The sequence below is a fragment of the Vicugna pacos genome, chromosome 14 (assembly GCF_048564905.1).
Source record: "Vicugna pacos chromosome 14, VicPac4, whole genome shotgun sequence".
Taxonomy (NCBI): Eukaryota; Metazoa; Chordata; class Mammalia; order Artiodactyla; family Camelidae; genus Vicugna; species Vicugna pacos.
In genome coordinates, this window is record NC_133000.1 from 27,434,605 (window position 1) to 27,446,861 (window position 12,257).

The following is a 12,257-nucleotide window of genomic DNA, read 5'->3' on the forward strand; positions in this document are numbered from 1 at the left end:
TTCTAAGGTATTTAACATTTATGAAAGATTATTTGATTTTTACACATAGATTCTAGCAAATTCAGTCACTCCTCCCTCCCATATTCCTGCATATTCACACATTCTCTGGAAGTCTGAAATTTGCCCACAATTATGTTTAAAGCCATGATTTAAATGCAACTAGTTTTGAAGGAAATGAATGACTTCTGCTAAAATTATTGAACATCAAGCGTGCTTTAGAGAACCTTTTAGATCAAGATCCATTTTTCTTTTATGTCTGCCTGATACTGTAATGCTAATGTGACTTGAGCCACTTAAGGAGGAAACTGACATGGTTTTCCATTACATAGTATAGCTGACCATAGAATATTTAAATTGGTTTCAAATTTTAGGTTAATGTTCTTACTGCTGTCCTGCTACTTACCTTAATTCATCTTAGTATTTTATGGAGTTAGACATTACTATCTGCATAATGATCATAGAAGTTTTAAATGTAGTGCCTCCTCTCTCCTCATTAATGCTGCTACTAAACTTCACTTCTTAAGGAAAAATGATTTTATTATACACATATTTCAAAACAGATAATTATGCTATTGAATGATTACTGCCCTGTGTAGTACTTTAATTCTTATGTGTTGTGTAACTTGATTGTAAGTATGCAGAGAATATGTACTAAGTTTACCAATTTTTTAGGTTATAAACATAAAATAAATATGGTAATAAAAATTCCAATATTACAGGAGATGAAAGCATGAAGCAAAATCTCCCATTCTTTACTCCTAGTTCTATTTAGCAGAGATAGCCACATTTAGCTGTTTTCATTTCAAGTTCCTCTGATCATTGCCTCTGTAATACTGAATATTACATTATGCCTTGTTTTCCCAATTTATTGGTACTCAATAGTATAAACTGACTGTGTTATGAAAGATGAGAACATTAGCTTACTTCTACTCCATCTGTTATCTCTTCCTTCCAACATTTGCTAATTTAACTGATTTCTTTGTAATTAGTTACCTTTATTTCATTTACATATATACACACAAATATTTTTATATGTATCATAAATACATAAATGTGATAATATTGTATATGTTTTATCTTAGTGCAATTCTTTTTCTGTTTTTTGCCTAATTCTCTGTCCCTTAATTCAGAAACGCAGTCCTTTCCCATTAACAAATGTTTACAACCTATTAAGAATCTTTTGATATTTCGTCATGATTTTATAATCATGTAAAACATACACATTTCTCAATGGGTATAGAGTTTCAGTTTTGCAAGACGAAAAATTTCTGGAGATCTGTTGTAAAACAATGTAAATATACTTTACACTACTGAACTACACACTTTTAAATGGTTAAAATAGGTAAATTTTATGTGTTTTTACCACAATTAAAAATGTAAAAAATACATGACTGTATAATCATACACATTTGTTCATATACAGAAAGTTTTCACTTTGCACAGTTCCTACATAAACAAATTTCACTTACCACAGTTTAGTTAAATAACACCAGTCTTCCAAGAACATGGTTCAAATTTCAGTTGCCACAGTATATAACTGTGAATGATTGCATAAACTACAAACTACACTGCCAGCTTGTCAGTCTTACAAACCACCATGTAAATAACAAATGTACATCATGATCATGTCCAATCACAGCACTTTTTTCAATTGTTGGTGATTGACCACTGCACATTTTTTCTTCAAGCCATGTACAGACAGCAAAGCATGTAGTGTGTTGCTTCCTCATCTCAAAGTGATAAAACTACACGACATTTTACAAAATAAATAATCAAAAAAGGGATATGGGCAACAAAGATGAAAGTGCAGCAGAAAAAAGAAAAGTCATAATGCTCGAAGTGAAATTCCAACTGAACATAAATCAAGCTATAAAAGAAATAACTGGCCATGGGGATGCTCACACCTGCTGCCATTTGAGAGACTCTAGCTACATGGCCAGAGGAACTTAGTTAAGGTGAACCCGTCAACATCAATAAGGAAAGTGCTTGTGATGGAAAGATTGATGCCCCTGAGGAAGTGATGCCAATAAAAAACGTTCACATTGAAGGCTATTCTGGAGATACTTTACAACACTGAAACTGCAGAGGATAAAATGTCAGACACAACATCAAACTTAGAAAGTAGAAGGATAATTTGCCAAGGCATAGAAAGGATACTTACTCCATGTTGTGAGTTATCCAATGGAGAAGACAATACTCTTCCAATCATCCTTGATAAATTTAATACATTTTTTACAAAGAAATAAAATTATTTAATTCTTAATGCTCCTCATGTTTTAATTTACAGTGTGCTAAATATATCATTTTACGTTTGCTAATTTTTCTATACATTTATACCTAATTAATAGTAAGACAGTATTAATGTTTGGACTACATTTGTTAAGGGTTTCAGAACAATCATATTTTTCTCCATTGATTATTAAATCAATGTGCATAATTTCAGCTTGCTCAGTCATTTTTTATGATCTTACTCTACATGCAAGGGGATGATACCTGCATTCATTTTCTGGGTCATTGTTTATTTTACAAAATTGAGATCATATTACCTATACTTCTCTGCATTTTGTTTTGGAAATCTCTTTAATTTGACCAGTATACTTATAAAAGAGTCCTTTAAAATAGTTGTAAACTTCATAATATACATGTACTATAATTTATTGAACCATGCCTTTACTAACAGGCATGAAAAATGCTTTTAGCTTTGTGCCACAATGACCGTTACTGCAGTGAACATTCTGTACAAATACTCTGAAGTCCTAGTTAATTTACTTCTATGATGCAGATTCCAAGGAATGGAAATGCTGGTCAAAGGTGTCCTGCTTTCTAAGTTCTCTTAGATATCACTAGGTATCCTCACAAAAGGCTGAAATAATGCATATTTCAGTCCCTTGTCATTAAAATAAGTACACTTTTCCTTCACATTCTCACTAGAAATAGATAATAGAGCTCCTACATTGTAGTCAGTAAGATAGGGTAAGATTATATCTTATTGCTAATTTAATTCACTATTATTGATTATTGGAGAGCTTTATGTTTGTTGGTCACTTTAATTTGCTTTTATGTAAATAAACTTTTTTGTGTTCTTTGATCATTTTTAAAATTGAGCTAGCTTTATCTTGCCCATCTTGAGTGCTTTGTACATTATAATTTGAATAGCCAATAATTGTAGAAAAGAAAAGCAATTTGGATGGGGTCAGAACTTGCTTTACTAATTAGCTAGAGCATGCATTCATCAAATCAGGAAGGTATTGGTATAGGAAGAGACAAATGAATCTGTAGAACAGAATAGCCTTCAGAAACAAATCCAATTACATATGATAATTCATTAAACTTTTTTTATTTGCTTATATAAGCAGGAAAGTGATGGATTATTTAATAAATTTTGCTGGTAAAACTGAGTAGGCATATGGGAAAAGTCGAATTGGACCCTCTTCTAGACAAAAAAATTTTTTTACAGGAATTAATGTTATAATTGTAAAATAAAAAACATTCTTACACAAAAATCTTGGATACTATATGCATAATCTATGGTTAGAAAAATTAAAATTTCTGGGAAAAAATGAGACATTTGACTACATAAAATTTAAACCTTTTATATGGAAAATTTACTTACAAAGTCAATACAAAATTATATATGTGTTTGTATATATATACATATAAATAAGTATAAAAACATGTATATTCACTATTGCTGCATAATAAATTACCTGTGTAATATATTTTAAAAAATTAATGCAACAAAAAATTTACTTCTCACAGTTTCTTTGGGTCAAGAATCTTAGCTGAGTGCTTCTGAATCAAGATTTCTTCTGAGGTCGCAGTCAAATTATCAGCCAGAACTTTGATCTGAAGCCTCACCTATGGGGATAGGATCACTTGCAGGTCTCTCCACTGAACTGTCTCATGACCTGGCAGCTGAACAATCCAAGAAATCACTCAAGGTAAACACCACTGTTTTTTAAATTAATAAATTAGTTAATTAGGGTAGGGGAGGCAATTAGGTATTTATTTATTTATTTAAATGGAAGTGCTGGGGATTGAACCCAGGATCTTGTGCATGCTAAAAACATGCTCTACCTCTGAGCTATAATCACCTCCCTACCCTACCACCTCCCCACCCCCATCTCCAAAGTCACAGTCTTTTTTTATAACCTAATCTCACTTGACACTCCGCCATATCTGCCATGTTCTATTCCTTAGAAGCCAGTCAGTAAATCTAGCCCACACTCCAGGTGAGGAGGTGAAACAAAGCTGTGAGTACCAGGAAGAAGGGATCATTGGGGCTATCTAGAGGCTGCCTACCACAATATGTTACATTTATCATTTAAAATAATATGCCTACTTAAATCTTGTTTCTTGTTTCAGCATTTTTAGATGAAATCTCTCAACTATCATAAAACAAGGAAATCTGTTCCTTCAACCTTTGTTCCCACCTGCCATTTTTGTCATTTTGACTACTGTGTTTACGTTGTCAACATGTATAATATTTCCCTGACAATTATAACTAAATCTATCGACTCTCCTCACTTTAAGGGGAGGAATAGGCAGGAAGTCCTCTTCGCTCCCATCCTTCAGTCTGAGAGAGGCTTACTCTGGTGGATAATCCCAGCACTAGACACCTTAGCCCTTCTCTGGCTGATTACCCCATTTATTTTTAACCTCGGGATGCAGATGAGGAAAATTGCACAGCTAATCTATAGACTTTGCTTCACATAATCACCTTGATTTCTGTCTCACCTTTAACGTTCTATTTCTAAAGTGTCCAATACAGAATCTGAAGTCTCTCAGGACTTGTCAGGAAATAACCATACTCACTTCCACTGTAAGCTTTCCTGCGCAGGTTTTGGTCAGTAAATTCTTCTGCTCCAGATTATTTATAAATATGCTCCAAACAACACTCTGTGTTCTACAGATTTATTAAAAAATTTATTTGTTAATGTTCCTCCTCTCGTTTCTGATTCTTTAATGAATGTATTCACCTGTTTACTTCTCTACTAATATTTCAATAGAACTCTGGGAAGAATGGGAGCTAAATCCCTTCAGCCAGTTGGTCATAGTGGAGCAGAACCAACCCTTTCAAGCTACAAGACAGTTAATGGATGCTTATAGAATAACTAAGTTAATTAATATATTACCAGTTGGAGGTGAATGTGACTGTTATTAGTTTTCTATTGCTGTTGCACAAATTACCACAAACTAGGCTTATAACAACAGAAATATATTATCTTATAGTTCTGGAGGTCAGAAGTTCAAAATGGGTCTCCCAGGCTGAAATTAAGGTGTCAATAGAGCCATATTCCTTTCTGGAGGCCCTAGGGGAGAATTCACATATACATCTGCTCATGTTGTTGGCAGAATCCACGTCTTTGTTGTAGGCAGAGATTCCTATTTCTTGCTGACTGTCAGCTGAAGGTTGGTCCCACCGTCTAGAGACAGCTCACATGCCATGGCTCGTGACCCTCTCCCATCTTAAACCTAGCGACAGCAGGTGAAGTCCCTCCTATGCTTCAAATCCTGCTCACCTCTTCCATATCACACATCCCTCACTGACTCTTCCATCTTCTCCTTCTGTTTTTAAAGATTTATCTCAATAATTAAGTAGAATCTCATCATTTTAAAATTAGCTGATTAGCAACCTTAATTCCATCTACACCTCAAATTGCCATGCAAGGTAACATATTCATAGAAAACAGAGATTAGGGCATGGATGTCTTTGTGGGGCCATTATTCTGCCTTCCACAATGGTCAATATACATTGGCATTTCCCAGGAAAGGTAATTGTACAATTCTACTCTTTTGGGAAAAGTTTATAGAAGGGTGATAAGACCTTTGTAAGTAAGGCTGTGAAGAAGGTGACCGAGAAGAGCAAGGTATTATGCAGGTGGCGATGAAAAAGAAAACATGAAACACTCATTCTTAATCATAGAGGTAGAATAAACAATTGGGAACAGAATGTCCTATGTCTCAGGAGAGTCCACTTATAAGTAACTAAAATATTATTATAACAGAATCTTATAAATTTGTCTTATTTACAAATTAAGGCAGATAGTTAACTCAAAGAAATGTATACTACTGAGACTAAAAGTAGGTGTGGAAAAATAAATTTGGTAAGATTTGCAGAGGTATTTCTGATTAAACTGAAGATATTTGCAGTAAAACTCCAATAAATCCTGAGATTTCAATTATGTTTCCTTAGAGAGTCAGCATATGTATGAAGACAGTGAAAATAAAGACTTCCTGGAGTATATTGAAAACAATAATTTTGTTAGACAAAATTTAACTATCTGTTAAAATCTGAAAACAAATTCATTCATAAAATCCTTGTTTCCACATTTGCAATATGATAAAGCCAAGTGTCATGCTCTGTAAAGTAGTGAATATCCATTTTCTCCGTCATAAAGGAAAATGATGTTTTTCCACAGAAAAAAATACTTCTCTTAACAAATTATGAGAATTTCATCACTAATGCATACAGCCCAGAATGGAAGAAAATCTGGCAAATGAAAAAATCTGATTTTTCATAATGGTCTGTAGATGACTTTTTCTGTTTTGCATGGCATAGGGGTAAATATCCTTCTTAAACACTCATTTATTGTTGTTTTACTACTGTATTAGTTAATAGATTTGCAGTTATATTATGTATTTCTAACCCTGTGTAAACTGTATCACTAATTGATTCTTGCTTCTAATGCCAGTTGACATAAAGCTAGGGGATAGGTTCAGACAGCCATTTAAAGGTTGACCAGCTGCCAATGCTACTGTACTGTGCAGACAAAAACAAATAAATAAGCATGTTCTATATTTTACTGATGAACATCCAGAACTGAATTCAATTGAATACAACTCATCCACAGTACTAAGCTGACTATTTATAGTGCTTATTGAGGTATCGTGTTGTCAAGAAATGTACCTTTAACATGTTCAAATATGCACACAAATATTGAAAGCTGATCTGAATATAAATTTGCTAGTATTTCCTACAAACTGCAAAACTCACTATGTGATTAAAATAAAAAGCAACTGAAACTGGTTTAAATATGTACTTAATGCTCATATTTATAGTTCACAATCACAAAAGTTACTCAAAGTAGATTTCAAACATCTTTCGGAATCCTAATTTTCTTTAATAAAATTCCTCTACCTAATTTCTTTGTTCAGATGGAATTTCTAGGTAACATTATTTTTTAATGACTACAGTATTATCTTGACATCAAATGATGATTGTGGGTTTATGAGCATTTTTATAATGTCAGAATTTTAATATTTTAATTGTGAATTCTTAATAACATGAACTCATTCTTTTATGCTAACTCTGACATCTTTTCTTTTACAAGGGTATACGTAATTTTATTTTAAGAAGAACAGAGCATTTATTCTCTTAAAATTATCATTTGTTTCATTTTTGTGCCTCTTATAAAGAGCGTTAGATAAATTGAGAAAACTCACTTTGTTCTCAGACATTATCAGGAAGAGAACAGTGACTGTCTCTTTTTTTTCTTTCTAATTGTGCATTTTTGGGATACTTTTCTTATGTACCAACTAAAAAAACAAAAGAAAACAAAAATCCTGTGAGAAATCTCATTCTTTTATGTTTTATAACATTGTATTTTCAATTCTAGTGGATCCTTACCATATCTTTGCAAATGCCTCTATTTTTAAATGTCCCCACATTGCATATTTTTTGCCATAAAATGGATATGTAAATCACTACACACTTTGTGTTTACACAAAGTTGCTAAACACAAAGCTGATTTAAATGTGGATTCAGGTTGCCTTATAAGACAAAGAACTAAAAAGAACATCCCCTGAAAAATGTCAAATTATTATATGAAATGAAAATGTGGGGTCATTCATAATTAGTGATAAGTGAAAAAGCTGAATATATGAATGCTTGAGAATAATTTATCAGATATAATTTCCCAACACAAAAGTTTATAACTGTTAATACTACTTATAAAATTTAAAGGGAAGGCAAGTGAAATGGGTAGGAATTAAGTAGAAGCTTTCTAGGAAACAGCTAGAAAATATGGGTCAGTTGGAGAAATGTAGTGGTGTATAATGTGATGCATCAGGAAGGCCCTGGGGTTTAGTAGATATTTAGATACAAGTTCTAATTCTTCCGCATCCCATCTTGTCTTAAGCCTCATTAATTCTCCTATTAAATAAAATGTTGTCCTCAACCCTTTTGGATCATATACCCAGCAGAAACTTAATTAATTGAAAACCCATGAAGACAACAGCAAGAGAGTGTCAATCCTGGCATGCATTTAAGATTTGTGAAGAAGAGCTAGGTCTTGAACCATTGCTGTTTGTTTGTTTGTTTGTTTGTTTGTTTGTTGTGCTAAGCTCTGTTTTTATTACTCTGATTGCCTGTCTGCTCTGTCTGCTTTAGAACACATCCTCTCTGACTTTTGACTTTGCCTGTTCTTGAGACCACAGCACATAGCAGATGTAGTTCATAGCTGTTGGCTTATTGTCTGTGTTAATATCTTCTGCTCACCCATCCAGGTCCACTTCACCCTTCTCCATCTAGCTCTGTGCCCTAGGAGTTGACCTGCATAGACTCTATCTGTGAAATCCTCTCCTGGCTTTCAATAGTTTTCAGCTTAGGAGAGACTTATTATGAGAAGGAGGACAGAAGGAGGAGGATGAGCTTGAAGTACCAATTTTCCCATCAGTCCCCCATAGCACAAATTCTCCACAGGGTCAATAATAACCATGTAGAGGGTGAAAATTAGTCATGAAGACTAAAACATTTTAGCTAGTTACTATGGTTTGTGGCTATTCAAAGAGCCACAGTACAGAAACAGAGATACACTAAATCTGTACTATTAAATTTCCATGAGGGAGAGGTGATTAGGTGTAAAATGTCTCTAAAGGCTCCTTGGGGCAGTGATAATGACACACTGTCCTCTACAGTCAGGATAGCCTGGCTGCATTTTTCAACTCAAGTTAATAGCCATTCTGAGACATGGGGTAGGTAGAAAAGAGAGAGAGTGGAAAAGATTAGAGAAACTCTCTTAATTAACTTTTAACCACTCAGAAGAGTTAAGGCTTCAAAGAGAAGAATAGGAACGTCTCTTTTTCCCTTATTTCTCTAACCTCAATAACTACACCTAATCTTATTTTAATGCATACACATTCCCCCAGATCAAATCTTTACTTATAAATCAGTTAACATCCTATTTCCTGATCCCCTACATAAGCAATGAGGGAGTTCTAGTAAAAATTTATGTAGAGTGTGTTACAATTTACACAGCTCTTTCAATAAAATGTGCCTAATTCTATTCTCAAAATTACTTCCTGTGTTATCTTTCATAGATGAGGACTAGACACAGATCACTTATGTAACCCAATCCAGATCATAGTGAGTAAGTTGCAGCACTAAGACTCAAACATTTTTCTTAAATAGGTTTTATGACTTTTCCATTTCAAAACCAAATAATCCTCAGATAAATCATTATATTCTTAAATTAGTGCTTTATCTTAACTGTTAGATTCTTAGGTGTTGCAAAAGGGATAGAGGACGATGCCTGTTATCTTAGGAATTTTTAAAAGATCTTTTGTTGATGAAGTATAAATAAGTGTTTTATAGAACAATATGTATATAAAAGCAGGTATGGATAGATAAAATGAATGACTCCAGTATAGCAGTAGAGACTTGACTGTATAATAATTCATGAAAAAAATACCCAATTATCCAAGTGCTCAGAGAAAAAAATGCGAAAATCAAGAAGTGTGAAGGAAATATTCAATCTAAGAGATTTAACGAAAACCTAGGGTATCTTTTAATTTCCTCAGAAATGAGAACTCTATAGAACAAGTGGCTTGAGCATGTACCACTAAAACTTTTTGACGAATAAAATCTACTTGGGAAATAAGAAAATGACATGAAAGCAAAGTAAACACATCAGATAAGGAGACAACTTTAGCTAAAAAGAAATATATTTGCAAGTAAGCAAAATATTCTAATAATATAAAGGATTAACACTAATCAGCAGGGTGTTGACAAATATATCAGGGGAAGGAATTACAAAGAAAGGAAGTAAGCTTGCTAATAAATGATGACAAGCATGGAATTAATTATGTCTCTTAAATGCCTATGACACTGAAATTGTTTTTCTAAACTTTTCTTTAATAAGAAAATGAGGAGGAATTTTTGCAATTTAGAAATAATAAAGATCTTGCCAAAGTAACAATTGATAACAAGCACGATAAGAAATTTAGGTATTCTGGACACACATAAATCAGCAGCCAAAAACAACAAGCTGGTCAGAGGTGAAACGCAATTAGACAGAGAGCTTGTTTGGTCCCTTGCAAACTTCATTGTTAAAAGCTAGTGGATATCTTTGGAAAGAATTTGTTGAAAAGAATTTTGCACTGCTGAAGAGAAAGGTCAAGGAACCAAAGAGAGGAAATGACCATCTGGGAGATATATTGTTAACTATTAGAAAAATAGTGGTTTCACCACTACAGGAGAAAAACTGTATTTATCAGGAAAAAGTGGTTCCAAGAAAAATGAATAACAGCACATTATCAAGATAAAAAAATCCTATTCAGAATTATCTTTTCTATAGAATTATCTAGAAAATGTCTGGTATTTCAACATTAATAATATTTCTGTGCAATCTTCCTGAACTTTTTGTTGGACAAAAATGAATTTGATTTTGGTAGAATATGGTCAAGAGGAATCAAAGCTTTCTGAATGTCTGTAGTAAAGATTATAAGATGGAAATAGATCAGATATTTTTCATACAAGCTACTTGAATTTATCAGGGGAAAAAACATAGTACTCAGCTTTTAACCAAGTTGTTTTAACAAAATTAAAGATTTCTAGCATTGCAGATATCTGACATTTAGAAATGTTCAATACAATATTTTTGAGCCAGAAGTTATTATTTTTAAAAAAATAAATGAATTGATTTTGCTTTGATTTATAGCTTAATAATTCTTGAATATGTTTGCCAATTGGATGAAGTACATTTCTTTTTTTTTTAAATTGAAGTGTAGTTGACTTACAATGTTGTGTTAGTTTTTGGTGTACAGCAAAGTGGTTCAGATATATACATATATATTTTTTCATATTCTTTTTCACTTTGGTTTATTACAGAATAGTAATAGTTTTCTGTGCTATACAGTAGGTCTTTGTTATTTATCTTCTTTATCTATAGTGGTGTGTATCTGCTACTCACAAACTCCTAATTTATCCCTACCCAACTTTCCCCTTTGATGACCATAAGGTTTTGTTTATTTGTTGTTTGTTTTTTAATAGTGAAAAATTTTATATTTAGAATTAGCCAGCTGGACTGAGTTTAGATGATTCCAATTTTGTTGGAAAGCATAGTTTGTCCAAAGCATAATACCCAGAAGCCAGTCATACGTATGCCTTCTTCTCTCCATCAGGCCTGATCAGGGTATTGACCTTCACCACATCAATGTCATAGAGCTCCTTCACAGGCTGTTTGATCTGGTGCTTGTTGGCCTTGCCATCCACAATGAACACAAGTGTTTTGTTGTCTTCTATCTTCTTCATGGCTGACTCGGTGGTCGGGGGGAACTTGATGATGGCATAGTGGTCAAGCTTGTTTCTCCTAGGGGCATTCTTCCAAGGATATTTGGGCTGCCTTCTGAGCTGCAGTGTTGTAGGCCATTGGAAGGTGGGTTACATCTGGAATTTCATTTTTTTTTGTGTGGCTGTGGAAGCCTTTCAGCACTGCTTTCTTGGCCTTCAAAGCCTTTGCTTTATCTTCTGCTTTGGGAGGGGTGGGGGCTTCCTTCTTCGCTTTCAGCGCCATCTTCATGAAAAGCTGGTGACCATAAGTTTGTTTTCTATGTCCTATGAGTCTATTTCTGTTTTGTAAGTGAATTCATTTGTAGCCTTTTTTTAGATTCCACATGTGAGTTATATCATATGGCATTTGTCTTTCTTTTTCTGACTTATTTCACTTAGTATGATTATCTCTAGGTCCATCCATGTTGCAGCAAATGGCATTAATTCATCCTTTTTATGGCTGAGTAGTATTCGATTGTGTATATATTATCACACCTTCTCTATCCATTCATCTGTCAATAGAGATTTAGGTTGCTTCCATGTCTTGGCTACTGTACATAGTGCTGCTATGAACATTGGGGTGCATGTATCTTTTTGAATTAGAGTCTTCTTCAGATATATGCACAGGAGTAGAATTGCTGAATCATACGGCAATTCTATTTTTAGCTTTTTAAGGAACCTCCATACTGTTCTCCATAGTGGCTGC

The 12,257-nt window shown here is 33.6% G+C and overlaps 1 pseudogene; it reads right to left on the reverse strand.

Moving 5' to 3' along the window:
* Positions 1-11,312: 11,312 nt before the first annotated feature.
* LOC102535308 (large ribosomal subunit protein uL23 pseudogene) lies at positions 11,313-11,801 on the reverse strand (annotated as a pseudogene).
* Positions 11,802-12,257: the final 456 nt, after the last annotated feature.